The following is a 25,616-nucleotide window of genomic DNA, read 5'->3' as shown; positions in this document are numbered from 1 at the left end:
CATGGACGGGAACCTCTAAAATGTGGAGCCAAAGATAAACCACCTTTCCCCTTCATAACTTGATTATCTTAGGTATTTTGCCACAGTGATAGAAAGCTGGTTTGTGCGTGCGTGCGTGCGTGCGTGCGTGCGTGAGTGCGTGCGTGTGCATGTGCGTGTGCGTGTGCGTGTGTGTGTGTGTGTGTGTGTGTGTGTGTGTGTGTGTGTTTATATCCTGTTGTTTCCAACTCTATAGAATACTCTGATTAATATAGACAACTTCCTCCAGAAGGTCGCCAATGAGAGAGATGTCTTATGCGAATCCTGAGCAATTAGAAAAGATGACTAATCAGAGTCTTTCACCACAAGAGTGGCATCTCCCATGGATACAGGCAGGGCAATCTCAGTATTTTTTTCCTAAGGAAACCTGCTACCTAGAAAGTAATTATCTCTTCATCCAAAGAAGAGGCAGAAAAGTTTCTCCAAAACTTGGTTTTATGCTTCCTTAACAACTCAAGTGTCCTGCCCCTGTGCATTAAATACGTGTGTGTGTGTGTGTGTGTGTGTGTGTGTGTGTGTGTGTGTGTGTGTGTGTGCACGTGTAGGCCATAGACAACTTGTGGAAGTTCTCTCCTTCCATTTTCTGAATTCCATGGATTGAACTCAGGTTGTCAGGCTTGATGGTAAGTGCCTGTATTCATTACACCATAGTTTGTATAGTTGCCCCTGAGATGCCACAGTAGGGCATTTCAGCTGAAGTTCAGTTTGCTTGTAAAGAATTGAAGGTTTGAATCCCTTTCCTATCTTCAGAGATGGGGCACATATAACCTCTGCAGTCCATTTGGCATTTTGACTTGCAGATGGGTTCTTGATAACTATTCTAGGCCAGGAGAACTATGGGAAGATTCACAGCAGGCCTGCTGCCTGGCAAGCCACTCTGAGAAAAGCACTCTCTCTGCCTCTCCTCCTTCCTGTGTCTTTCAGTGTCTCTGTCTCTCCCTCTCTCTGTCTCTCTGTGTCTCTGTCTCTCCCTCTCTCTGTCTCTTTCTCTATGTGTCTCTGTCTCTCTATCTCTCTCCCTCCCTCTCTCCTTTCTCCACATTCCATGTCTGCATTTTTCCAGGCTCTACAATGGAAACATCTGTCTTAAATCTGAAAGGCTAGTCCAAATGTTTACTAGCTTATTTAATAGGAAGAATAATGATAACTGCTTCTGTTTGTTTTGCTAAGTGATCCCCAGGCAGGAGGAAAGAAAATCCATTGCCTAGAGTGAGGCTACAATCACCCTAAATTTGTATTCATAAAGAGGAGGAAGAGACTAATACTGTGATTATGGCAGTGATCGCTCAGTATCAAGTCCTTTTCTACATTCCTATCAGGAACCATTGCAAACCAAGGGCTGAGGAGGAGAACTTCTCTGAGGACTGGGTGAGGTGAGGATGGCTCTATCACTTTATGGAGCTATATGTGTTTTAAAAAGAGCAATATTGGTGTATAATTAGCACATCATAAACTATATATAAAAGGTATACACTTTGATGAATTTTGTTAAATGCACACCCTTGGGAAACTGTCCCTGTGATAATGGTAATGAGTTTTACTATCTAGAATGTTCTTGTGTCTGTCATCTTTCGATGTAGTCCCTCCATCTGCAAGCAGCCACTGATCTGCTTTCTGTCACCATAATTATAGTTTGCTTCTCCCAGAGTTTTATATAAGTGGATCTATGCAGCTTGTGTTCTTTATAGCTGACCTCTTTCATCCAGAATATTCTAATGTTCATCATGTTGTTGGACATATCAACAATTTTGCCTTTTACTGTTGAATATTAATTATATGCATCCAATACAATTTATTTAATCAACAATCTATCACTTGTTATTTTTATGTATTTATGTATCCTAGGCTATCCTTCATCCAGCATCATATTGCTTCCATATCCCCAGTGCTGGGGTGGTAGATAGGATCCACCAGCCCTGCTCCATTCCCTTCCTGACAGGTGTTTGGAACATTTCTAGTTTGGTCATGGTAATAAAGCTTCTAGAAAGTTTGTGCACAATCTTTGTGTGGGTAATTTCTATCTTCCTTTCTATTCAATACATAGATTGGAATAGAGTGTGGAGCCATGTGCCCTTTAAGAAGCATGAGGGATGATTGGAAAGAATCTAGGCCTGGCAGTCAGAAAATCTGTGTTTAATCTTAATTTTCCTAGTTACTAGCTGTGGTACCTCAGGCAAAGCACTTTACAACCCTGAGTCTCAAATTTCCTTGTCTGCCAAATGAGATGAAAATTGATCTTCATTTCACACACAAGAGCAGACGACCATAGGACTTAACCCAGGAGGACACTGCCAAGTTTAAAGGGTTCATAGAGCACTTTGGAGCCATTATCGAGAATAAGCTCCCAGAGGGAATAAATTTCTGCTTTAGTTCTTGCTTTGCCAAGAGATGGAACTGTCCAAAGCCAGTGCAGGTGAAGAATTGCATTTAGTATTTACTTGTTGCCTGTGGTTCCCAAGTTGCTGCAATTTTTCTTTCCTTGCTTTCCTGTCCCCTCCATCTCCTGTGACGTTCCCTCAATGAAGACAGGCCCATTGAGTAAGGCTGAACTATTAGAGTCATCAATGAAGCAAGCTGCAGTTGGAATTAATTTTGCTTTCCTTGCTTTGGTTCATAAATCCAAATGGTAGAAGCAAATCAGGAGGGCAGTGTCAGAGCTGAGAGCCCCGAACAACTTTGTGGACCTAAACTTTTACTAAGAAAAACATTGTTAAAGGGGCCTCGCTATGGTGGGCTTGCTTTGCAGGTGCCTGTGCTCCTATCTCTGAGGTGGGATAGGCTGTGGCCACACCCAAGTCTCACTGTGAAATATGAGTGAATGATGATGTTTGAGTGCTTGGTTAGCTTTGGTGCAGCTCTGGCCACAATATATAACAGAAACAACTTGTGGGAGGAGAATTTTATTTTGGCTCCTGGTTGAGGACTCATTCCATCATGTTGGAGGAAGGCATGGTGGAGTGGTTAAGAGCATAGAGACAGGACCTATGGGAGATGCTGCTCATATCCATGGTGGCCTGGGAAGTAGATAGTGAGGCAGGCACCAGGGACCACAAACAACATTCAAAGGCCTTCTCCTAGGGGCCTCTTTCTACCCTTAACTTCCACCTCCTCCAGGTCCTACCAGCTGGCAAACAACACTAAGAACATGAGCCTTTGGGGGACATGTGAGATTAAAGTAATAATTTTCACCCACATGTCCCCTGTTCAGCCATGTTTTTGAAGTACGTGGTTTTGCTCTTCCTTTGTAGCTATCTTCTCTGGGTTGCATGACTTCAGAAAGGGGTGGTCTTAGTGTGGATGGGGTGGTAAAATCCTCCCTGGTCAAGATGTTTTCTCCATCATCATCTTTCCAAGACGAACATCTCAGTACTAGTTATTCCTTTGAGTCACCAACCTCAAAATAGCAGTACATTTATCTCATGGTAGTCATCCATGAATAGTGTCTAAATTAGGCCATTTCCTAGAAAAATTTCAGAACATGAGTACAGTGTGGAAGTGGGAAAGATGGCTGGGAATGCAGAGCCCTGGATTTTCTCTTTATCTGCATGGCCATTCCTGGCCAGGGAAGGAAGTTGAGGGGACTATTTCAGTAGTCCATTGAAAATCCATTCTTTATCTGCTTTGAACTTTCCACTGTGTTTTCACAATTCATCTGTCTGCATTAGTGAAGCATCATGGCTGTCCTTTTACCAGACCAAACAAAGCACGCTTAGATAAGAAGAGTTGCCTGTTAGCTCCTTCATTCTCCTGCTCTTTCTGTGATTGGGGAAAAGAAACAGGTGGTGCTGTGTCCATTACACAGAGGGGAAATCAGAGGCCCTGTAAGAGAGTCCTTTTTTCAAGATCATGAGTTTAATGTTGAAACTAAGTGATCCGCTGCTGAGAATGCCAAGTTTGGGGGCTTGAGGACTCAGGTTTTGTTGTCATGGGACTTGGAGTGTTCTAGAGAGGAAGGTGTTCCTACCATGGGCAAAGCTGGAATAAAGCAGCCATCATTTTCCTGAGACCTTGGGAAGCCAGAGTTCTATCAAAGCCTGTACCCTGCTTCCTTACTCACTCCAGAGCCTCCAAATTGCTAGGATAAATGGAAGACATTGTTTAGTCAAGAACATGGCTGCCTGCGGTTCAATTTTCTAGGGATGGGTATGACAAGGTGGTGATGTGTTTTATTATCCTCCTGGCCACCATACTGCAGGGGCAGCTGAGAGGGGTTCCGGCCTGGCACTGTTTTTAGAGTGCTGCTCTTCCTTACTGCTGAAATCCAGGCATAGGATCTCAGCTTTCCCAGCTTCCTTCTGTAGCACAGAAAGGCAGATGGGGTTTTCACAGAACAACATTTTTAGCATTTCTCTGAGGAAACTTGGACACAAAGACATGCAAGACCCACTCAAGGTCATTCAGGCAGTTGGTGAAACTCAGATCTCAGTGTTATCTTTCTCATTCCAGCAGTGGTGTATCTCTCCCCACTAAACTTGAGAATTGGGCCAATTTGGGGGTAAATGCTACACTTCCCACTTACTGAGGTCCTTCTCTGGTGCTGGTGGTGTGATGGTCAGGATGAAAGCTGCAGACAGGCAATAGTATCTTACCTGATTCTTCTTGGAAATAGGGCCACAGAAGCACTAGTATGTGGCAGCTCCTTTTCCAACAAGATGATCCACTGCCCATCCAAACCCATGTGTTTGTATCTTTCATACCCTTAGCTCACCTTTGGGATTCTGGCTCACACTTCTATTAACTTTCTGAAAATGGAACTAGCACTAAGAAGTCTAGGTTACCAGAGAGTTAAGTAGACTGACTGGGAATAAAGAAATAGGTTAGCCAAACAAGTACTTAGGAAGTAGGTAGCAGTCATAATTCAGTTCTTTTTATACATCTCCTTTCCTGTTTTGTATTTTCTGAGCACCAAGATATTGACCATTCCTGTTCCTCACCTGGAGACCTCCTCAAGCAGCGTACTTAGTAATATACGCTTCACATAAAAAATGTCTTATGCTTTGACTAGATTTATTGCTGGGGATCAATCAGGCCTATTCCAAGGGACATATTTCTGAAGAGTTGGTGACTGCAAATGATTTATCATGCTGTTTCATGTTCTGACTCAATCAGAACACTTGAGACTCACTAGTACCCGTCCGGGTAACAGGAGAGTGCTCACAATGCTCACTCCTGCTTCCCATCCCATATACTAAAGACTATAAAGTCCTAGAACTCCAGAAGAAGCCAACCTCCATACGTGGTTACTGCCTAGCAGCTCCCTCCTTCTCACTCTAATATTTTAAGCACCGGAAGAGCTCCTGAAACTTTAACATGTTTATCTAGTTCACTATCTCTGTGGCAATTCATCTTCATTGGCAACTGTACTAGATTTGGAATTACCTAGGAGACACAGCTCTGTCTGAGACTTCAAGGGACTTCCCAGAGAACTTTCACTTGTTATAGAAGACCCACTGAGTGTGAGCGTCACTTTAATTTGGGTCCCAGACTGAAAAGAAATGAAAAAGGCAGGGATATTAACCTTCACCTCTCTTTGCTTCCTGAGTGCAAATGCAATGGATCAGTTACCTCTCACCCTTGCTACCATTACTTTTCTGTTACGATAGAGTCTACCTCCTCAAATCAGAAGTCAAAACAAACCCTTCTTTCTTAAATTGCCTTTGTGAGCACTTTTGCCACAGAGGTTAGAAAAATAACAAATGTGATGTCTCTTCTTAAAATGGCAAAACAGAAAAGGTGTCATTCATCTGATCACGTGTACATAGTCACAACTTCATCTACCTGCCATCTTGAATGTTTTGAGAATGGGCTATAGGCTTATCCTAATACTTGTAAGGTCTAAGACTCATATGATGTTCAAATATCTAAAGGTTGTAGATGAAGCTAAGAATTCATATAAAATGTATCTATTTTCATGTCGTGTATTTTTCAATGGCAAAATCAATAAATATGTGCAAAGCTGTTTTTTATATAGCTAAAAGTTGGCATAAAATCAAAGACGACAGAATTTAATTGTTACTGAGAAAATCAGAGTCATTTCTATGGCTGATGTGGTACTTAGGATGTAATTGGCCACCATAATCTCACTTGCAGTGGCATGATTAGGAAGTGTGGTTTTGTTGGAGTTGGCATGGCCTTGTTAGTGTGGGCTTTGAGGTTTCCAATGCTCAGGAGACCGCCCAGTGTCTCAGTCGACTTCCTGTTGCCTGTAAAATATAAGACTCTCAGCTGTCTCTCCAGTACCATGTCTGCCTGCATAACACAATTCTCCCCACCATGAGGATAATGGACTGAACCTCTGAAACTGTAAGTGAACCACCATGATTAAATGTCTTCTTTATAAAAGTTGGCATGGTCATGGTGTCTCTTCACAGCAATAAAAATCCTAACAAAAAGTCAGTGATGCTTGGTCAAATAATACAATGAAGGTATCTATGTATTTTATCTCCTTACTTTAATTTCAATAAAAATTGTTGATTATGTCAACCAAAATTTTTGCATATTTGGCTTTCTATTGACAGTAGTGATTTAAGAAATAAAAATTAAACTTGAAAGTGCCAATGATTACGTTTTCTGAAAAATGATGATGTATACTTTTGAAAAGTTCTTTTTCTTCTAAATATTTTGGACTATTATGGAAAATAGCAAATTATAACCTGCACTTAACCATATCAACATTTTTGTTTGAAATTATATGAATAAAGGTTGCATTTTAAGTTTGTGAAAATAGAATTAATTTTTTTTTGAGAAAGTAAAATTGTTCTAGCTTTAGCACCTAAAGCTAGGGTAAAGCTTCCCACCATGCTTCATGAATGTTACTCCTAGATTTACATACATACATAAATTTAAGTGTAAAGGTACTGTGATATTGCAAAATGTTCTCTAGTCACCTCATGCAACTACTGTAAATGCCATATTTATTTGTGAGTGCCTCTGAGATTATGAATTGAAACACAAATAAAAGCATGAAAAGAATGCTCAGTGCTTCTGGGAAGGCAGAGTTGTGCAAGAACAGTTTGAATTCCAGCTATCTGAAGAGGACTTGACATGATAACTTATATGTTTACCTTTTCAGCTAAGCAGTTCTAATGCTTTGTTTCTCCATATTGGAAAACAGTATCAGTATCAGTGTCAACAGCAGCAGTATCAGTATCAAAGTCAGAAGCAGGAACATCAGTACCAGTGTCAATAGCAGCATAATCCACAAATGTTCATGGAATCCAAACACAGGTGCTTTACATGAGGTTATCGGGAGACAGCTGTTGAGAGGTTGTCCTGGGATTCTGAGAGATACCAGAGGGTGGTGTGTAGGGTGGTGGGTTTTCTGTAACAATTATGAGCTCTGGGCACCTAACTGCCATTTTTCTTCAATAAATGCCCTTTTACCTTATTTATGACAAGTAGCATTCTTTAAATTGTAAGACCTAAGTCAAGGATCCCTTTTGTCTAGGTGTTGTGCAAATTTTCCTGGAGATACATAAACAAATGTATATTCACCAAAGATAGGGCACCAACAATGAACCCAGGAAATAATCCCACCCAGCCTTATCAAACCAATGACTTCATTGCAATTGTAACCTCACACAATCCTAGTTTAGTGAACAAGTGACTCCACTGAGCGTGCACGTAGGAGTGTAAGAGAGGGGTTTTTAGAAGAGGATGGATGACCCAAAAGTAGCACATTAGTCACATCAGTCTCACCCTATCATGGGACAGTTCATGAATGCTACATTCCAAGAGCTCCCTGGATGACTTGCAGACAGCTCCAGCGGTGGGGTCAGACAGTCTCTTCTCCTTAGTAATTGTTTACCTCTTTAAAACCTTAGGGAAGTTTTGTGAATCTTGCAAGCTTTCCTGGACTTGGGTAGGTTTTATTATTTTTGAGTCTTTCGAGTCCCCCTCTTCCATATAGGAGGGATGTCTCAAGTTGGAGACTATTACTATATAATACATATTTATCTATCATCTATCTAGCTATGTATGTATGTATGTATGTATGTATGTATGTATGTATGTATGTATGTGTCTACCTATCTAGCTGTCTGTGGTGGTTTAAATGAGTATGGCCCCCATAGGCTCAGATATTTAAATACTTTGTCCCTAGTTGGTTAAAGTGTTTAGAAGGATTAGGAGCTTGGCCTTGTTGGAGGAGGTGTGTCACTGGAGACTGGCTTGGAGGTTTCAAAAGACTCGTGCCATTCCCAATATGTCTCTTTCTGCTTTGCTCTTGTGGATCAATATGTGAGCTCTCAGCTACTGCTCCAGCACCATGCCTGCTGCCTGCTGCCATACTCCCTAACATGATGGTCATGGGCTCTAACTAACCCTCTGAACTGTAAGCCCCAAATAAACTCTGACTTCTGTAAGTTACCTGGGTCATGGTGTGTTAATACAGCAGTAGAAAAAGTAGCTAAGTCAATGTTTATCTTGTCATACATCCATCATTTATCCAAGTAGGGCATGTGCTGTGGAGCCTGAAAGGTACTAAGATACACTAGAGGTTATCAGATACAGATTCTGGGCTGCTCTATCAGAAGTCAGGCTAGGCTATTATGAGGCTCTTTTCAGAGCTCTATAAGCAATCAGTTCTGTGACTTTGCAGCTCTTACATAGGATAGATGTGTTCTATCCTATCTGCTTGCAGTTTTGAGCAAGACCGGTTCCCTGATGTACAATCCTGACAACCTTGAACTAAAGTTCTACTCTTATCTAGTGCCTTTCTCCCTGGATCCTGGCACAGAGACTAGGTCACAGATATAGAAACTTATCTCACCATCCCCAAGGAAAGGAACAAGACTGACAAACTGCTTTGGCTTATGGAACCAGTCTGACTTTCCCCATCTCTCCCTCCAAGACCACATTATGCTGCCTATATTCTGCATGTGTGGTGGTTTGATAGCAATGGCTCCCTTAAGCTTATGTATTTGAAGGCTTGGTTATTACGGGTGGCACAACTTGACAGGGATTAGGAAAAATAGCTTATTGGAGTAGTAAGTGTGTTACTGGGGATTGGTTTTGAGGTTTCAAATGTTCAAGCAGGCCCAGTGTCTCTCTCTCTTCCTGCTGCCTGACAAACCAGATGTAGAACTATTAGTACCTGTCCAGCACCATGTCTGCCTGTATGTTGCCACACTTCCTGCCATGATGATAATGAACTAAACCTTTGAACTGTAGGTGAGTCCCAATTAAATGCTTTCCTTTAAAGGAGTTGCTATAGTCATGGTGTCTCTTCATAGCAATAGAACATTGACTAAGACACCCTGCTTTCTTAATATTCTGGAAACTAACCGGTATCTTGTTTAAGGGCCCCATCATTCTATATGGATAGCTATCTTTCCTAATGAAGTTTTCTCAGACATGAAGCTTTGCTTTTCCACTTCAGGATATGATGTGGTAGCTCTCCCAATAAAGCTTGTCAGGAGGGTAACTCATCTTAGCAATCTCTCTCTCTCTCTCTCTCTCACACACACACAGATATATATATATATATATATCTGTGTGTGTGTGTGCGCGCGCGCGTGCGCGCGCACACGCATGCGTGCGTATAAGTTGTACTCTGATAGCCAATAGGCTCAAGACCTACGAAGAGTCAGTTTTTCAGTTTGAATCTAAAGGCAAGGAAAGACTCATGTTTAACTGAGACAGGAAGCATTCACATTTCCCAGCCCCTTTGTTCTGCTTCAGTCTTTAATTGATTGGATGGGGTCCATCTATAGAGTACAGTGGTGTTTTTTATTTATAAATCTATGAACTCAGCTGTTAATATCAGTCAGATATACCACTGCAGATAAACCCAGAATATTTGGTAAAATAAAACTGACATATTCAATGAACTAATATAACAATGAGAGCCAAATATACAATAAGAACTATTTAAGTAGGTATTCCTAAATTCATGGGCTTACAACTATTGCTTGGGAGATAGGACAATGGTATAGAAACCTTCCATTTTCAACATTGACATGGCATAACCCTACTATAGGTTAATCCAGTAACATTGAATCCTTATATCTGATTAAGATATATGTAAATATGTATATGAAGGACACACCTGTATACATATCAATGCACTGGAATGTGTAAAATGTTCACATTGTCTTCATCTAAAATTGTTACAGTATCTTGAAGAATATTTATGATATTATAAATTTTAAGTATCAAAAATAATTATTAGTGTGGATAGATTATTTCCTAATGCAAAACACATGTAATGTATATAAATTTGTAAACAAATTTCATTCAATAACTGTGAACTTGCCAGGACTTAAGTGCTATAGATTTTCCAAGGCAGTTATGACAGGAATAAAACACTTGACATGGAGTCTAAAGTCTTATAAGGAGTATAAGAAAGAGCTAGGTATGTTCCCATAAGCATTGATGATGGAATGCACCAGGACATAGATAATGTACATACTTCACACTTCACCTTTTGTCTTCCTGCTTGTTTCTAATTTCTAACCATCTGTCCTGTGGGCTATCAAACGATGCTTACTTTTTTAGCCCAGAGCAGAGTTGAGAGAGAGAGAGAGAGAGAGAGAGAGAGAGAGAGAGAGAGAGAGACAGAGACAGAGACATATTAAGAAATGTAAATATTTCCTGGGTATCTAACATGTGCTAGACAATAGACACATACTTTAAATGTATCATTGATTTTTAAATAGTTCAATTTTACAAATAAAGAAAACAAGTCTTTCTTATTCAAAATAACATTCATTTTTATTTTTGTGTATGTGTATGGTCTTGTTGTCTGTATATTTTCCATTGTATGCAGGTTTCCTTGGAGGTCAGAAGGGGGTATCAAATTGTGATGGTGGAATTGAAGGCAGTTGTGAGCTGTCCACTGTGGATTCTTGGAACTGAATTAGACTTCCTGAAAGAGTAAGTGCTCTTACCTGTGGAGCCATCTCTCCAGTCCCAAGAGATCAAGCATTAGAGAAAATAAACATGTATCCAAACACTGCCCTTCAGAGTCCAAAGCTTCACATCACTCAAATAGACTTTCAAGAAATTCGGAGTCAACTTCAGATGGCATACTATTCTTGTGAATACTAGATCACACAATCCAATAGTAAATTGCCCACTGCAGATCATCTTTATCTCTTTGTTAGAGACAGTGCTGAAGGAAGCTGACAACTCTGTATTGCTAACTTGTTTAAGTTTAGTGAATGCATTTTGAATAATAAAACTATCTTCTGCCCGGTAGTCGAATAACTTGACTTTTGCTTCCTTTCTAAGCTACCCTGTCCTTTCATCTCAGGATAAATTAATTAAGTTTGACTTGTGAGCTGAATTGCAGAGAGCAGAAGCATGCTAGCATGGACTTATTTGTGAAGTTTGTAGCTTTCTGCATCTTTATAAGGATGGGGCTTGCCAGTCCATAAAGACAATCCGCTTCTTCAGTCAGGACTTCTCCTCCTCTGATCCCAGCTAGGAAGTTTGGATCTACAAGTGGAGCCTTATACTTAGTACAATGGCAATCACTCTGTGTAATTAAGCCTGGCCTTACTGGGAAAAAGCTCACAGATACATGGGCCCTGCCATGTGCACATGTAAGCTTGCTGAAAGTGAGATGGACTGGTGGCATCAATGGAGGTGGAGACCCTCCATTTTAGAATCATAAAAACAGTGGTTGGAATGAGCACTCTGCTTACAATTTCTTCTTGCAATGTCTTGCTACTTAAATAAAAGGAATTGTCTGTGCTCAGCAGATCTTTGCAGGTAACTAGTGTAGCCGAGTTATCTCAGAGAAGTCCTGTAGATCCTGTACTCGTGGATGCTGAGAGGCTATTTTAGAGCTAGCTGGTGTGGTTTAGATTTTGAGCTGCACCTTCGGTTTTCTTGTAATTCATATTGATTTTTCTGATTAGTATGCTGCTTTGCTTTGTGGTTCCTTGATCCACCCGTTTCTCTCATCTTTGGCTGTGGGTTTATGTTTCTAGTTTTCTGTTTTCTTTTCTTTCAATATTTGAGCAGAAGGTGGCTCCTTATTTTCTTTCATTGTTCTGTCTTGTTTTGGCTTCTTTGCTCTTCCATCAGGCCTGTTTGGCCTTGTCCACGAGGAAATGGGAATGGAAGTGCTTTAGAAGCCAGTGAAGCCCTACTCAAATGCATGAGAGATTAGTATTTTATTAAGAATAATAACCTTTCTGTAACTCTGAACCTTCAAGCTGTAATCAGGGGTAGAGGAGGAAACCTGACTGGACAGGTGGGCCATCCTCCTGCACTGAGAGTCTCCTGTAGCAGTTGAGCAGCCTATGTTCTCTGTGAAAATGTATTCTACCCTCTGTCTCCTGTTTCTTGAGGATGGAGAAATAAGACTACTTGGGAAACAGAAGGTCACATAGGACCATAGATGGCTTCAGAGGGCTCACAGAGGATAGCCCCAACATTCCAGCTACTCCTCCTTGACAAATACTTCTAGTTTTGTGTAGTTTTTTTTTTTCAGTGTTTTTCAGTGTTAAGCATGTTGGGTACCTCCCCAGCCCTGGTGTCTCATGGTTATGCCCACACCATTATTTTGGAGGCCTGAAATACTCATCCAGTCTGAGACTGGATTTCATCATCTTTTGGTTGAAGAGGGAAGGGAGTTGTGATTTGCTTGGACATCCTGTTATAGAAGGTGGGTAGCAAGGGGGCAATGCCTTTGTGGACTCTCTTTCTTTGTAGACAAGTTCCAAACTCCATCTTAATAGTTGTTTTAGAACAGGGTTTCCATCTGCCTAAGTAGTTCTGCCTCACCATCAAAAAGGCCTACTGAATTTAGGCCTGTATCAGATCTTAGCTCCATGTATAATTATCCTTTTCCAACTGGTGTAAACTGGGCCCAGGGTACAGCTAAGTTAAGATAGCCATAGCTTGTTTTTATTTTAAGCAACTTTCTCTCTTCTGAATAGTTGATCTTTATTTTACTTAAACTGTCATTACTGGAATCCAAAAAAATCATGAATTAATTAATCAATTGTTCATCATCACTGTCACCATCATCTCTATTGGCTCCCTAACAATTTAAACATGCTAAAGTTTCCTTCCAAAAGGGAAGGGGAGGAGTCGCTGTGTCACCATAAAACAGTGTGTGAAGAGCCAGAATGGGGTTTCAGGAAGGAGGGGGCCCTTTCTAAGAGGCGGCACACACCTCTATAACCAAACACCCATAGGACCAGTTCATAGGTGACATTTGTGTCTAACTATGTCTTCACATCTCTACTTTATTCTGCATTCTTAATCATTTATTCAACAAAGATGGACTGAGCACTTACTTAGCATCAGGCATACTCTGGGCTGACAGCAGAGAAGATCACAACACATGGGTCATGCAAACTTGGCCTCTAGTGTCTTTCTTCCGATTTACTTCTACTGTTACATGACAAAATGTAATACATGGTGTTCTCAACTGCTTTTATGTACCTGTAAATCAGAATAACAGTAATCACTCAGGGTTGTGTGAGGGTTCCATAAAATGACATTATGAGACTCATCTTCCATATTAATTTCTCACTCAGCACCTCAATCTCACCCATTGTTCTGTGTTCCACGGGGCAATTCATCGCCTAAAAGGAGCTTAATTGTGTTTGAAGTCTTGCTGTGGGCAACACAAAGAAGATATTGTCAGTAAAGTGTAGATTTCCTGTCTGTATCCCAGAGCTCGTATATAAGCTGCTGCCACCCCCAACATTGTCTCTATTTTCAAAATAAGATTTTCTGTTTTCCTAGTTTCCCAAACAGAGTCTTGCTATGTGGCACAGGCTGGCCTGGAGCTCATGGTGCTCCTTTATCCTACCAGGTGCATGTACCTAGCTATTTAATTTAGTTCACAATTTACTTCAGGTGCAACTGAATAGTAAAACTTGTATGTATTTACAGTGCACAATCATTTTTTTAAAGTTTTAATCAGCTGACTAGTTAAAACAGCCATACTAGCTAAGTGAACAACTGTTAAAACAATAGCAGAAAGAAATGAGGATAACAACATTAGAGATAGAATGGAATCATAAACAGTATTTCATTGGTCCAAAGAAAATGGGAAAGGAGAAAAAAAGAACAAAAAATAGACATATTTATACTAGAAATAAAAAGATTTTGGATTTAAGCTAAACCATAACAATGATCACAGCAATTAGTCATCATAAGTATCAATATACAAATAAGTTATACTATAGTGAGATAGATTGAAAGAAAGAGATCTACTATGCTAACGCTGACTATATTAATACCAGACAAAATAATTTATGCACTAAATGGTGTTACTGGGGGTAAAGAATACCATTTGAGGCTGGAGAGATGCTAAGGCAAAGAAGAGTATTTGCTGATTTTAAAGAGTACCCACCCTGACTTGTTGCTGCTAGAGAGCCTAGTAGTAGCTCTAAGAGAAGGTTGTTATTTCAGAAGAAGAGCTTACCTGGCTGAGGATGATGCCAGAGATTGAATCTAAATCAAAGCTCTACCCCTCACACTTACCTGGTGAGGAGCACAGAGGCCTCTGGCTGTGTCTAAACCTATTAACATCAACATACTAGCATCATCCTCAGAGATGCGGCATCAAAAAAAAAAAAAAAAAAAAAAAAAAAAAAAAAAAAAAAAAAAACAGCAACACCAGAATTCCTGGACTGTTGAAGGTGAGCAATGAAGACCTCCCCAACCTTCTGATGAGAATTATTTATTTCCTTGGATAATGTTAGACTGGTCTTTTCCCTTACCTTTCCAAATGCAGAAAATTTATCAGCAATTAGAAATATGATAAAAATCTGAATTTTGCATATAATTGATTTCAAGTTGTAAGTTGTAATTTATGTGGTACAAATTGTAGCAGTCCGGATAAAGAGGAAAATTATTTTATAGGAAGTTTAACAGCACTACACATAGTGAGCCGTCTTTCCTGAGATTCTAATGGACCAGAGAAGAAGGCAGCATTAATTATAGATGTAGCTGTGCTGCAACTTGCATGGCTTTGGGATTGATTTGACTGGGGTAACAGGGAATTGACAGACACACATAAAGGAAGGCTGGGGTCGGGTGGGCTGTGCACTTTCATGGACATATACCAGCAATCCAGACACTCAGCATGTTTATTTTATATAGTTGAATGAATGAGGAGGCAGGCTAGCTAATTTGGTAGGGGTCTCTCTATGGGAGTAGTCCCAGGCTGCTGTCAATTTGTAGGAGAAAGCTGTGGTTGACCCTTCCTACACAGTCAATGTCTATACTTGAACCAGAAGGCCTTGCTCTTCCCCACATCCTGATCTGGGGAAGAAAGGTCTTGCCTTTCCCATGGGTCTGGGGCATTAGGGTCCTTGACATGGCCATACTCATGTCAACTATACACATTCACTTAGGTATCTGCTCTCCATATGGCCATCTTGACCATTACACATGCCTTGCCATGGTACTTGATGAGTCCCGTATTTCTATAGGCTAACTGGATTTTTCTATCTGTAGCTGCCCCTCTTGTTAATATGAAGCCATTCCCACTTTATAGCATAGAGCTTCATCAAATCTGCATGGAGCTGTGCTGCTTGATGCACATGTACTTTGTAAGAGTAGACTGACATTTCTCCTCTCCTGACCTTTGTGCTATTATACTTTCGTGTATATTAGAAAACTCACAATAGATTTTAACTTGATTTTGCATTAAATACCCAATTATCTTTCAAGTAATTTAAACAACATAAAACACATATCTATCTGGTTTTCTTTTCTAGTACACTTCATATTTCTGTGTACTTCAAATCTGCCTCTTCTATTTTTCTTCTGCTTGTGAATTATTTGGCACTTCATGTAATGGGTTTCTTTTAATTGTGAATTATTTTACCTTTCATATATTTAAAGATATACTCACTCTGCCCCTATTTTAATTACTATTTTCATGTTGACAATTTATTTCTGTATTTAATAACAGTAGATAAGCTACTCCAATGTGTTCTGGCTCATGTTATTTCCAAGTAAAAATTTCCTCCATTCAGATCCTTGTTTCTCTTATATTTTTCCTCTTTATCATTCATTTGTAAGAAATTTGATAATTATGTGCCTTTACATAGTTTACTGCTGGTGTGTGTGTGTGTGTGTGTGTGTGTGTGTGTGTGTGTGGTTTGTAATTTTTAGAAATATTTACAATTATTTTGGTGAATAGTCTTCAATGTCATTTCTAAGCCTCTTTCAGAAAGTCAAATACATGAGTAGTATGCCTCTTGTCATTGTCCCATGGTTTGTAGTTTCTTGATTTTCTGTCCATTTGGGAAATTTCTGTTAATGTGTCTTCTATTTACTAACTTTTTCTTCAGTGGTGTTCAACCCACTCTTTCTCTGATCTAGAATCTGCTTCACTTCACACCTCAAAGTTTTTAATCTTTAAAAGTTTGACTTGGGTCATTTTTCAAAACTTGTCTTTCCAGTTTTTAATTGGCATGATCAAATATTCTTTTATCTTCTTTTTTCAGTCTTCAAATCTTTTTTTTTTTTTTGGAAGGCCATGCACAGCCTTCATTTGTTGTACTTGAAATCACTGTACAGTTACTTTTGTGAAAACACTGCTTGCATTTTCTAGGACAAAAAGAAAACCCTTAAAATTGTTTCAGGAATGTAGAGAAACATCCAATTTAAATAGGGAAAGAAGTGCACCATAATTACTGCTGCACTGCGGTAGTTTCTGCATTTCCAATCTTTCTTAAGTAACTATCTTGTCTGATGATATAATATAAAGAACAATTATGAAAAGGAGACATTTGCATATTCATACTTCTAAGTCTTATTGAGACTATCTTGTTGGCTTCGGATAGCTGATCATAGGCATAGAAGCTGGAGTCGCAGGATCTGCGTATGCCTGTTGGTGCATAACTTTGTGCATGTCTGCATCCTTACTTCCTTCCATATTGCTGAGAGCTATCGTAACTGTTCTGGTAAATACTGTTGAATTATCTGTCCTAAAACTGGTCTGTATACCAGAAAATACAAAATCACTTCCAAAGCTCCCATTGGTATAATTTGCAGCACTGTAAACACCATTGAGTATTAGCCCCCAAATCTCTCTTAAGCAGACTAGAGTAGCCTCTGCCATAATTTTTCCTGTCTCTAAAGGTATTAAATCCACCCTTTTGCCCTCAGAGTATCTGTCATGATGATCACGCTTCATTCCTTCTCTATCCCTGCAATGACCTGAGCCTCTGTCTTCACCCAACTGAAGCATTCTGGGATTAGCTGCTTGATTAGCTTCCTGAAGCTCAGAGATAAGATCACTTACTTGCTTTGTGTTATTAGGTGTAAAGAAGGTGTATGCTGTGCCATTTTGGTGCTGCAAGCCAGTTCTTCCAATCTGATAAATACAATCGTGAGAAGTTAAGATAGTCATAACCGATGACAAATTTCACATCTTCCTCTGGAGACCACATCGGTAATGATCAGAATAGATCTTCCGTGTTTGAATCCATTTAGAACCCAGTCGTACTTCTGTTGACTACTGTCACCATGGATACCACCCATGGCAGGCCACCCATCTTCTCTCATTTTTCTTCTGGTTTCAATAAAAACAAAGGTTTTATTCTCCTCATGCATGATCTCTTTCATTAGATGAATAACTTCATCCTTTTCTACATCATGACATACATCCACCATCTTTGTTATGGTTTGCACTCAGTTCTCGTACACCAATATTGATATGAATATAGTCTGTCAGGAAATCTTCAGCAAGCTGTCTTACTTCTTTTGGTCAGGCTCCACATTGGTACTTGCCTCCAGGACTTATTGATCCACAGTTGTCCTTATTTGGGATTCAATGTCCATGTCAAGCATTCTATCAGCTCTACGGAGGACAAGGTAGGTTGTTCTTCTCCAATTGGTTTCCCCATACTCTAAAATGTCAATTAGTCTTTCAGGTGTTGCAACACAGATTTCCATACCTCTCTAAAGTATGAAATGCTTCATGAGTTTTGTGTCATGAGCAGGAGTCATGCAAATCTGTATCATCCCAATTTTAGTACATGTGCAGCTGAAGCAAGAGGGCAATCTCTGCCTTTTTCAAAGTAACAAGAATTATTCTAATTACTTTCCATGTTCTGTCTACCAATTCTACCATGGGCCAGCTTCAAATTTCTTGTTTTTTCTCTTAATTATGATGACTTTTTTTCCTACTTCTTTGTAGGCCTTATTATTTTTATTGGCTAACAGATACTATGAATTCGATGTTAGGTCTTATATATTTTAGTGTTCTTATAAATATTTTTTGAGCTTTATTATGAGACACTGCAAAATTATTTGGAAGATTATGGTTCTGCTTTTTCAGTCCAGATCAGAGAAGTTTACAGCAAAACCTTACCTTATACAGTCACTGTTCTTGTACTAGCTAGCAGAGCAGCCCTGTTCCTTTTTTCTATTTTCCCTACTGGCCTGGCTTATTTCCCTAGTTCCTTCACAGTTGGCCAGTGCTTGGCTTAACTCCCAAGTGGACCTTCCTCAGCCTTCCCTCCACAGGGTTTTGTGCCTCTGAAGCCACTCCCTCTCCAGTAGCTTCCCTGGATACCCTAACTATTGGCAAGAAAACCAGATTCATGTCTTTAATACTGGAAGAGCACTGGGCTCTATGTGGGTCCCTTTCCTTACACAGTGATCTGGAACCTTCTGCAAGTGGTGAGTTGGGGAAATGCTGTGTGTGAATTTTGATCTGATTCATGCCCAAAGCCTCATGTGTCAATGGCTTGATTGCCACTCAGTTGGCAAGTGGGGCTTAGTGGAGGTCTTGGGAGGGGTGTGATTTAAACAGAGATTGAGATCACCACTCCTTTCTCTGTATTTCCTTCCTCAGATGCTATAATAGGATCACCACACTCTCCCCAGCCACCCAGCCACTATGGGCTGACCCATGGGCGCAAATGCCCTGGGTCAGGAGACCATGAATTCAAATTTGTAGATCACAAGCAGACTAAAACCTTGCTCCTTGTAAATGGTTTTAGATGCTTTGTCACATTAATGAAAATAAACATGGGCTACCATGAGGATCAGGTGTTTCTTTCCCAGGGAACCCTGGCCTTTGTTGCCAAATAGCCACTGATCAAAATACAGTTTTAGTTTCATATATGTTGTTTGGTTTCTAATTGTTTTAGACAGAAGTGTGAATCCAATTTTTTCTCACTCCATCTTGTCTAAAAGCAAATTTGCAGTATTCTTTATAATTTAAAAAGTATTTATACTTTTTTACATTTGTCTATTTACAAATGTGTGTATGTGTGTGTATGTGTGTGTGTGTGTGTGTGTGTGTGAGAGAGAGAGAGAGAGAGAGAGAGAGAGAGAGAGAGAGAGAGAGAGAGAGAGAGGAGTTTATTTAAAAAGACAGGAATTCTTCCTTTGGATTTAATGCTAAAAATGCCTGCCTTTTGCTTATTCTTTTCCTGTCATAATTTTTTTTTGCCATGGCTACAGAGTCATCTTTACTAGTCTAATTGTCTGCCATCCCTGTCTAAATTCCCCATAGATTTTGAACAATGCTTAATGTGCATTTGGGGTCCCAGCCCAGTATTCACCATTATTCCTGTTTTCTGTCTTCCCCCTCAGCCGATCTTCTGTTGTCTGCCATGGTAGAAGGGTATGGTCTCTGGAGTCAGAGGTGCTATTGTGGAAGATTACTTTAACTGGGCAAAGATGTGTTACATTGGTTTATACTGCTTTTGTTTAACAATTAAAGATGCATTGTTTTGCCTGCCTAAGGCACCTGATTGGTCTAATAAAAAGCTTAACAGCCAATAAATAGGCAGTAAAGGGATGGGTGGGGATGCCAGGCAGACAGAATAAGTAGGAGGGGGAATATAGGCTTGAGAAGAGACAGAGACAGAGAGAGAGAGAGAGAGAGAGAGAGAGAGAGAGAGAGAGAGAGAGAGAGAGAGAGAATGAGGCAGAAAGAAAGGGAGACACCCAGGGCCAGCGAGGCAGGAAGCCACCAGCCAGCCAGCCAGAGGAAACAAGGAGTTGGACATACATAATGAAAGAAAGGTAAAACACCCCAAGGCAAAATGTAGATGAAGAAAACCAGGTTAAATCACAGTATAAGAGCTAGTGGGACAAACATAATAAGATAAGGCTGAGCATTCATAATTAATAAGTTTCCATGTCATGATTTGGGAGCTGGTTGGTGGCCCAAAAGAAAGCCTGTTACAGGCTGCTGTTCACAGTGCTACTCACTGGCAGCTTGACCTTGAGAAACTTCCTTTTCCCATATTTTATCTGACAAGAAGAACAATCATATCACATTCCTTCTAGAGCTGTTGGGGCATTGAATGAACTGTGAGAAGTTTTACTGTCATTGCTGGTGGTAAGTTCCAGCGGGATATTGTCTGTTATTACAATTATTCCTCCAATGCTCATGCTCTTTAGGTGCCTCCTAACATGGTTCTTCTTCCTTCTGGAACCTCTCTCTAGCCTCATCAATGTCACCTGAGGAATTCTCTTTTCAGATGCATCTCCAATTTTCCCTGCAAGGAGGCTGTCCCTGCCTCTGGTCGTGACAGAATCTCTGTTGCACATGGTAATGTTTTGCTGTTGCTTTCTCCTCTGTCTCTGTCTCTGTAACAGGAGTAGAGACCAGGGTTCACCACAGGTCATCAGTGGGTATTAGCTGAAGAGTGAATGAAGATGTACTCTTAATGACTCTTGAACATCGTAATAAAAGGGATAAAAAGATGCTCCCCAAGCAAAGCAGAGCTGCTTGGATAGGGACCAGTAAAAGTCCAAGACGTGCATGCAAAAGCACAGTAGATGCGCAAAAGACACATGCTCCAAGCCGCCTTTGGAGCCTGTCTGTGAACTAGCAGGTCATTTCTCCAGTTCAGCGGTAAGTAATGCTGGGCAAAGAGTGCATCCTGGAGACGAGAAGGGAAAAGAAAAGGGGAAAGGGAAAGGAAAAGGAAAAGAAAGGAAAGGAAAGGAAGTGAAAGGAAAGGAAATGCCATTATGAGCCAATATGAACAAGGCATCCTAACTCCTGTCCTTGCTCTGTAGCACAGGTACCCATCATAGACAACATTACTGCTACACAGCTGGGTTTTTAAGAACCGTCTGGCAATATTGACATTCCCCCATCCTATGTTAAAGAAATCATGGTGGATTGGTGATCAATCACTTTCAGTACTGATAGTTGAAATCTGCAGGTCAGTGCTCTCAAGCTAATGCCTATTGGCTTAATAGGAATTTTGGTGTCTTCTTCTTCTTCTTCTTCTTCTTCTTCTTCTTCTTCTTCTTCTTCTTCTTCTTCTTCTTCTTCTTCTTCTTCTTCTTCTTCTTCTATTTTTTTGTTTGTTTTTTTTCGAGACAGGGTTTCTCTGTGTAGCTTTGGAGCCTATCCTGGCACTCACTCTGGAGACCAGGCTGGCCTCAAACTCACAGAGATCCACCTGCCTCTGCCTCCCGAGTGCTGGGGTTAAAGGCGTGCACCACCAACGCCCGGCTAGTGTCTTCTTTTCTAAAAAACATATTTTTGGTCTCTTTTCCCTGTGGCACAAAATAGAATTCTTAAATTTTATTTTTTAAGGTAGATTAGGAGCTTAAGTTTTCTGCACAGTTATTTTCTTTCCACTCTTCTGGCTCTTTGGAACTTCTTTCCCTCTTTCTATTGTACTTTAACTTAGTAATGTCTGTCTTGGTCATTCGATCCTCTGCAAGGAGACATTTAGATCCTGGTTAACTCCAATTCCATCTTCCTTTGTCCTCCAAAGTTCCTGGAGGTTGGGTGAGGAGATCCTTCATGAATGTGTCATTGGTGATGTACCTAGAGTTCTGCTAGCCTAGCCATTTCAGGGCAGCTCCCTGGAAAGAGTGAATGTTGGCAGACACTCAGTGTCTCATTGGCAGGGTTCTTGCCTCCATGCTGAACCCTGTGCTTCTGGTATTGGCCCACCCAGAAGAGCCTTATTCCAATGTTCATATGTCCTTGTCTTCCCCTCACCCCACAGATCTCAGGCTACAGTGAATGACAGCAGCAATGTTTAGGGAAGGAAACTGACAAGGTACCTGTCCTTTCTCCGCTAACGCTTGGCATGAATTTGAGTCTATCAGTAGATTTCCACTTATTGATGAGTAGATCACAGAGTAGCCTCTGGGCATGTTTTCAAACTTAATGAAGAAAAGACAAATCCTGACACTAGAGTGCTTCATCTTACTGACAGCATCAATCAAGGGGTTCTCTGAGCTCCTGGAGGCTCCAGGAATAAAACTGTAAACACAGGAAAGGCTGGGGCCAAGGTGGGAACAGTATGGGGACAGAAGTTATTAGTTCATCTCAGTGTCCCTCCTTCACTTTACTTCAGTCTCTGCTGAAGACAGATGGAGACCATGGAAACAAGGGGATGATGTGCAGCCTGGCTTACACTTGGTGAAAGTTGTGTCATCCCTAGATGGGAGATTCTCTTTAAGAAGCTCACTCTCTGTTCTATTTAGTACACCAACCAACCAATCAACAAGCAAAAGACCAGAATGGCTATCTGAAGCTTGTCCTGGAGGTTACTCAGTTTAATGATTTTCAAATGTGTCTTCTTCCAGGAGAAAATTCTTTGTTTCCTTCAAAGGAAAGCTACTACTTCTATAAGAGCACAAGAACTGACAAACGAAAAAGGAGAAATAAGGCTTGGTAGTCTGAGGACAGGAAGATGTGTGAAGAAGGTAAGCGTTGGCTTAGAATCCCCACATGACTACAGGTTCTGTGAAGCTGTGGAAGCCATGGGTCTAATTCAGGGCTCTCCAGATGAGCATCAGAAAGGCAGTTCACCTATCACAGTGCAAGTTTTCCTGCAGGGTTAGTTTCTAGTACCCTTTCTTCTACAGATGGGCATCCACTTTTTGCAAGTTATTTACTGACCCTGGGTAGAAGAGCTTTCTGTTCATCATCGAGAACATGCTGCCCAATAGTTCGGCAAGATATCCTACTTCTTTCTCTGCTTCTGCAGCCATGATGTTTCTGTAACTCTGCCAGGAAGAGCAAGGATTTGCTCACATTGGCCAGAAAACTACAAATTGCCCTTGTTATGGCCATCACTATGCAGCTCAAAGCAGTCTGCTGCCCTTGCCTTATGGAGTACTGATCCAGAACAGCATTCAGTGGAGACAACAACTCGCTGACTTTTCTAAAAGCTGCTGTCTTTGATTTCAATAGTTTCTTTGTTTTTGTTTCTTGGGACAGAATGAGACTGTCTTTGAACTTGCCATCCTCCTGCCTCAGCCTCTAGAATACTAAGATTACTTATGATGTAATTATGCTCAGAGTCCATGCCTGGCAGCTGTCACTGCTGCTATTCTCTAGGCTCCTCACTAGAGCACCTCTAAAATTTTGTCACTTTTGGAAGGGGATGTTTCTAGATTGGAGTGCTAACCTCCATTGTCCATGAGTACTTAGTGGCTGGCAGATTGTCCTTATTAACCCTTGGACCCAGACTCCTCAGTTGGTCAGGATGTTAGTTATGAATGGCAGCAAGGGGAAGTCATAGTTCCAAGAACTTCATCTCTGGGAACTCTTCTGTCCCTTCTAGCTCTGTACAATCTACCAGATGGCAAATAGAATTTGGTCACTTTGTCTGCACTGAGAAGTGAGACTAGGATCCTGACAGAGAAGTTGGGAAGGGGCTGTCTGCAGACTTTGTAGAGTTGCTCTGCTTTCCCTACAAGGTCTGGCATGTGGTAGTTGTCCTCTACCCATTTTTCTGAACTGGTTTTAGCCTGTGCTACCCTGGTCAATAGCTGGCTCCTACATTCTCATTCTTTTCTTAGTTGTCACACTATTATGAATGACTTCTCCATGTACAAAGCACCTCCCAAATGTCTACTCAAAGTTTGAATACCACTCCCCAAGAATCTTGCCACAGGGTAGGGTATATCTCTCTATTAACCTGTCATTATCATGGTGCTACATGATCTAGCAGTCTGGCACACAGGCAAGTTTTCAGGCCGAACAGTTTCTAGAGGTTCACTGTATTCCCTTGCTTTTCTTATCACTCAAGCTATGATAGAGTCATCAACGGGAGTGAGTTGAACTAAGGTGTTGAAATCATTTTTCCATCTCTGACTATTAGTAGTAAATGCTTTCTTACCCATTCATGGTTAAAAACACTGGTTAGGGTAAATTTGGTGTAGAGTCTAGTGAAAAACTCTTAAGAGTCTTCTTCATTGGCTGCTGGGGTGCATAGTCTCTTGGAATATTAGGACCAGGTAGTTGGGGCTGAGTTTGAGTCTTATTTGAGATGGCTAGGATATTTTTTGATGGGTCTCCTTGAGCTTTGAACCCTTTAATGATTCTTTGATTGACATTGGCAACTGAAGGGATGGCTTTATGGCACACAGTGTAAGAACGCTTCTGGAGCTTTTCTTCTGAGCTTGGAATGAGAGCGAATGCTGTTTCTTTGTATACCCCTTAGAGCATTCCTGCAGAGTCCAAGCATATTTGAGAGCCTAGAAGGACTGCATTTGCAGCTCTACACACAAATACAGCCTTGAATTCTGAGAGAGATGAGTCAATGGCAAGGTGGCAGAGTAAGGACGGCCCTGCCAACTGCTATCTCCCCTTAGTATTTAGTCTTCCCCCAATTCTCTCTGAACTCTGCCTGAAGAAGTCCCAGTGCCCCAGTTCTAAGAATTTATGGAGAAAATGCCCCTGTGTTCTTTGAGTTTTGAGTAAGGCTGTGGCTTTGATACCTGTCAATTCTGGATGTAGCTGAGGGCAAGGTGGTACGGAGTTGGTTAAAAGTGTCAGCATCATCTCTATCCACATCCCTCTTGCTATGATGACCCCAAGAGCAGCAAAGGAGCCTCAGCTTTGCAACCAAACACTGGCCAGTCATGAGTCCCCTGAACAGGTGCTCTGGCCATCAAAGTCTTGAAGCAGTTAAACTTGCTTTCACCTTTGTTGCAGTTGCCTTAAAAGAAAATAGAGAGATCTTCGAAAGGTGGAAGGGTGGCAGGCCAGAAACGTAAAGTGTGTGCAATCACTCAGATACAAGTGGCACCACTAAAAATTGCCTTCATATATCAGCTTATGGTTTACACACTCTGGCAGAAAGGACACTAAAAGGTCAGCAGAAAAAAAAAATGTCTATGTCAGGCCTGGAGCTGTAGCTTCAAAGGTGGTGAGAAGACACAATCTCAGAGAGTTCTAGAGGGACCCGCTAAGTGCTTGATAGGGTAGGAATCTTTTTTTTACTCTTTATTTTGCTTTATTTTTAAGGAAGCTGCCTGCTAACGTCAGCAGAGAAGCTAAGGTATAGACTCAAAGTAACCTTTCACTCCGACCCCTGGTGACAAGACGGATAGTTCATTCATCTGTGGGTGAGCAGCAGAGGCTCCCTGCATTTTTTCTCCCTTTTGCTTGGATTCAGGATATATTTGTTTGCAGAGAGGAATGTCACGCTTGTGAATGCGCTGCTCAGTCATGTGCCTGCGGTGGTGAAATCTGCGCAGGGGAGAAGAGACAGGAGGGAAGGGGGGTGGTGTTGGGAAAGGGCAAGCTATACTCTGGGGGCTTTGAGTGATGCCAGCTCAGATCCAGGAACAAATCTTCAACCAAATGATAATGGAGAATGTGCCTTCCAACCAAAAGAATCACAAAATGCACTGTGAATTAATAA

At 40.9% G+C, this 25,616-nt stretch overlaps 2 pseudogenes; one reads left to right on the top strand and one right to left on the bottom strand.

Annotated features, from left to right (window-relative positions):
• LOC100761547 overlaps nucleotides 1-7,228 on the top strand; it is an 82,961-nt pseudogene extending 75,733 nt beyond the window's left edge.
• Nucleotides 7,229-16,783: 9,555 nt separating this feature from the next.
• Nucleotides 16,784-22,953, bottom strand: LOC100761256 (annotated as a pseudogene).
• Nucleotides 22,954-25,616: the final 2,663 nt, after the last annotated feature.

The sequence above is a fragment of the Cricetulus griseus genome (genome assembly GCF_003668045.3).
Source record: "Cricetulus griseus strain 17A/GY chromosome 1 unlocalized genomic scaffold, alternate assembly CriGri-PICRH-1.0 chr1_1, whole genome shotgun sequence".
Taxonomy (NCBI): domain Eukaryota; kingdom Metazoa; phylum Chordata; class Mammalia; order Rodentia; family Cricetidae; genus Cricetulus; species Cricetulus griseus.
This window is presented reverse-complemented; position numbering and strand designations above follow the sequence as displayed.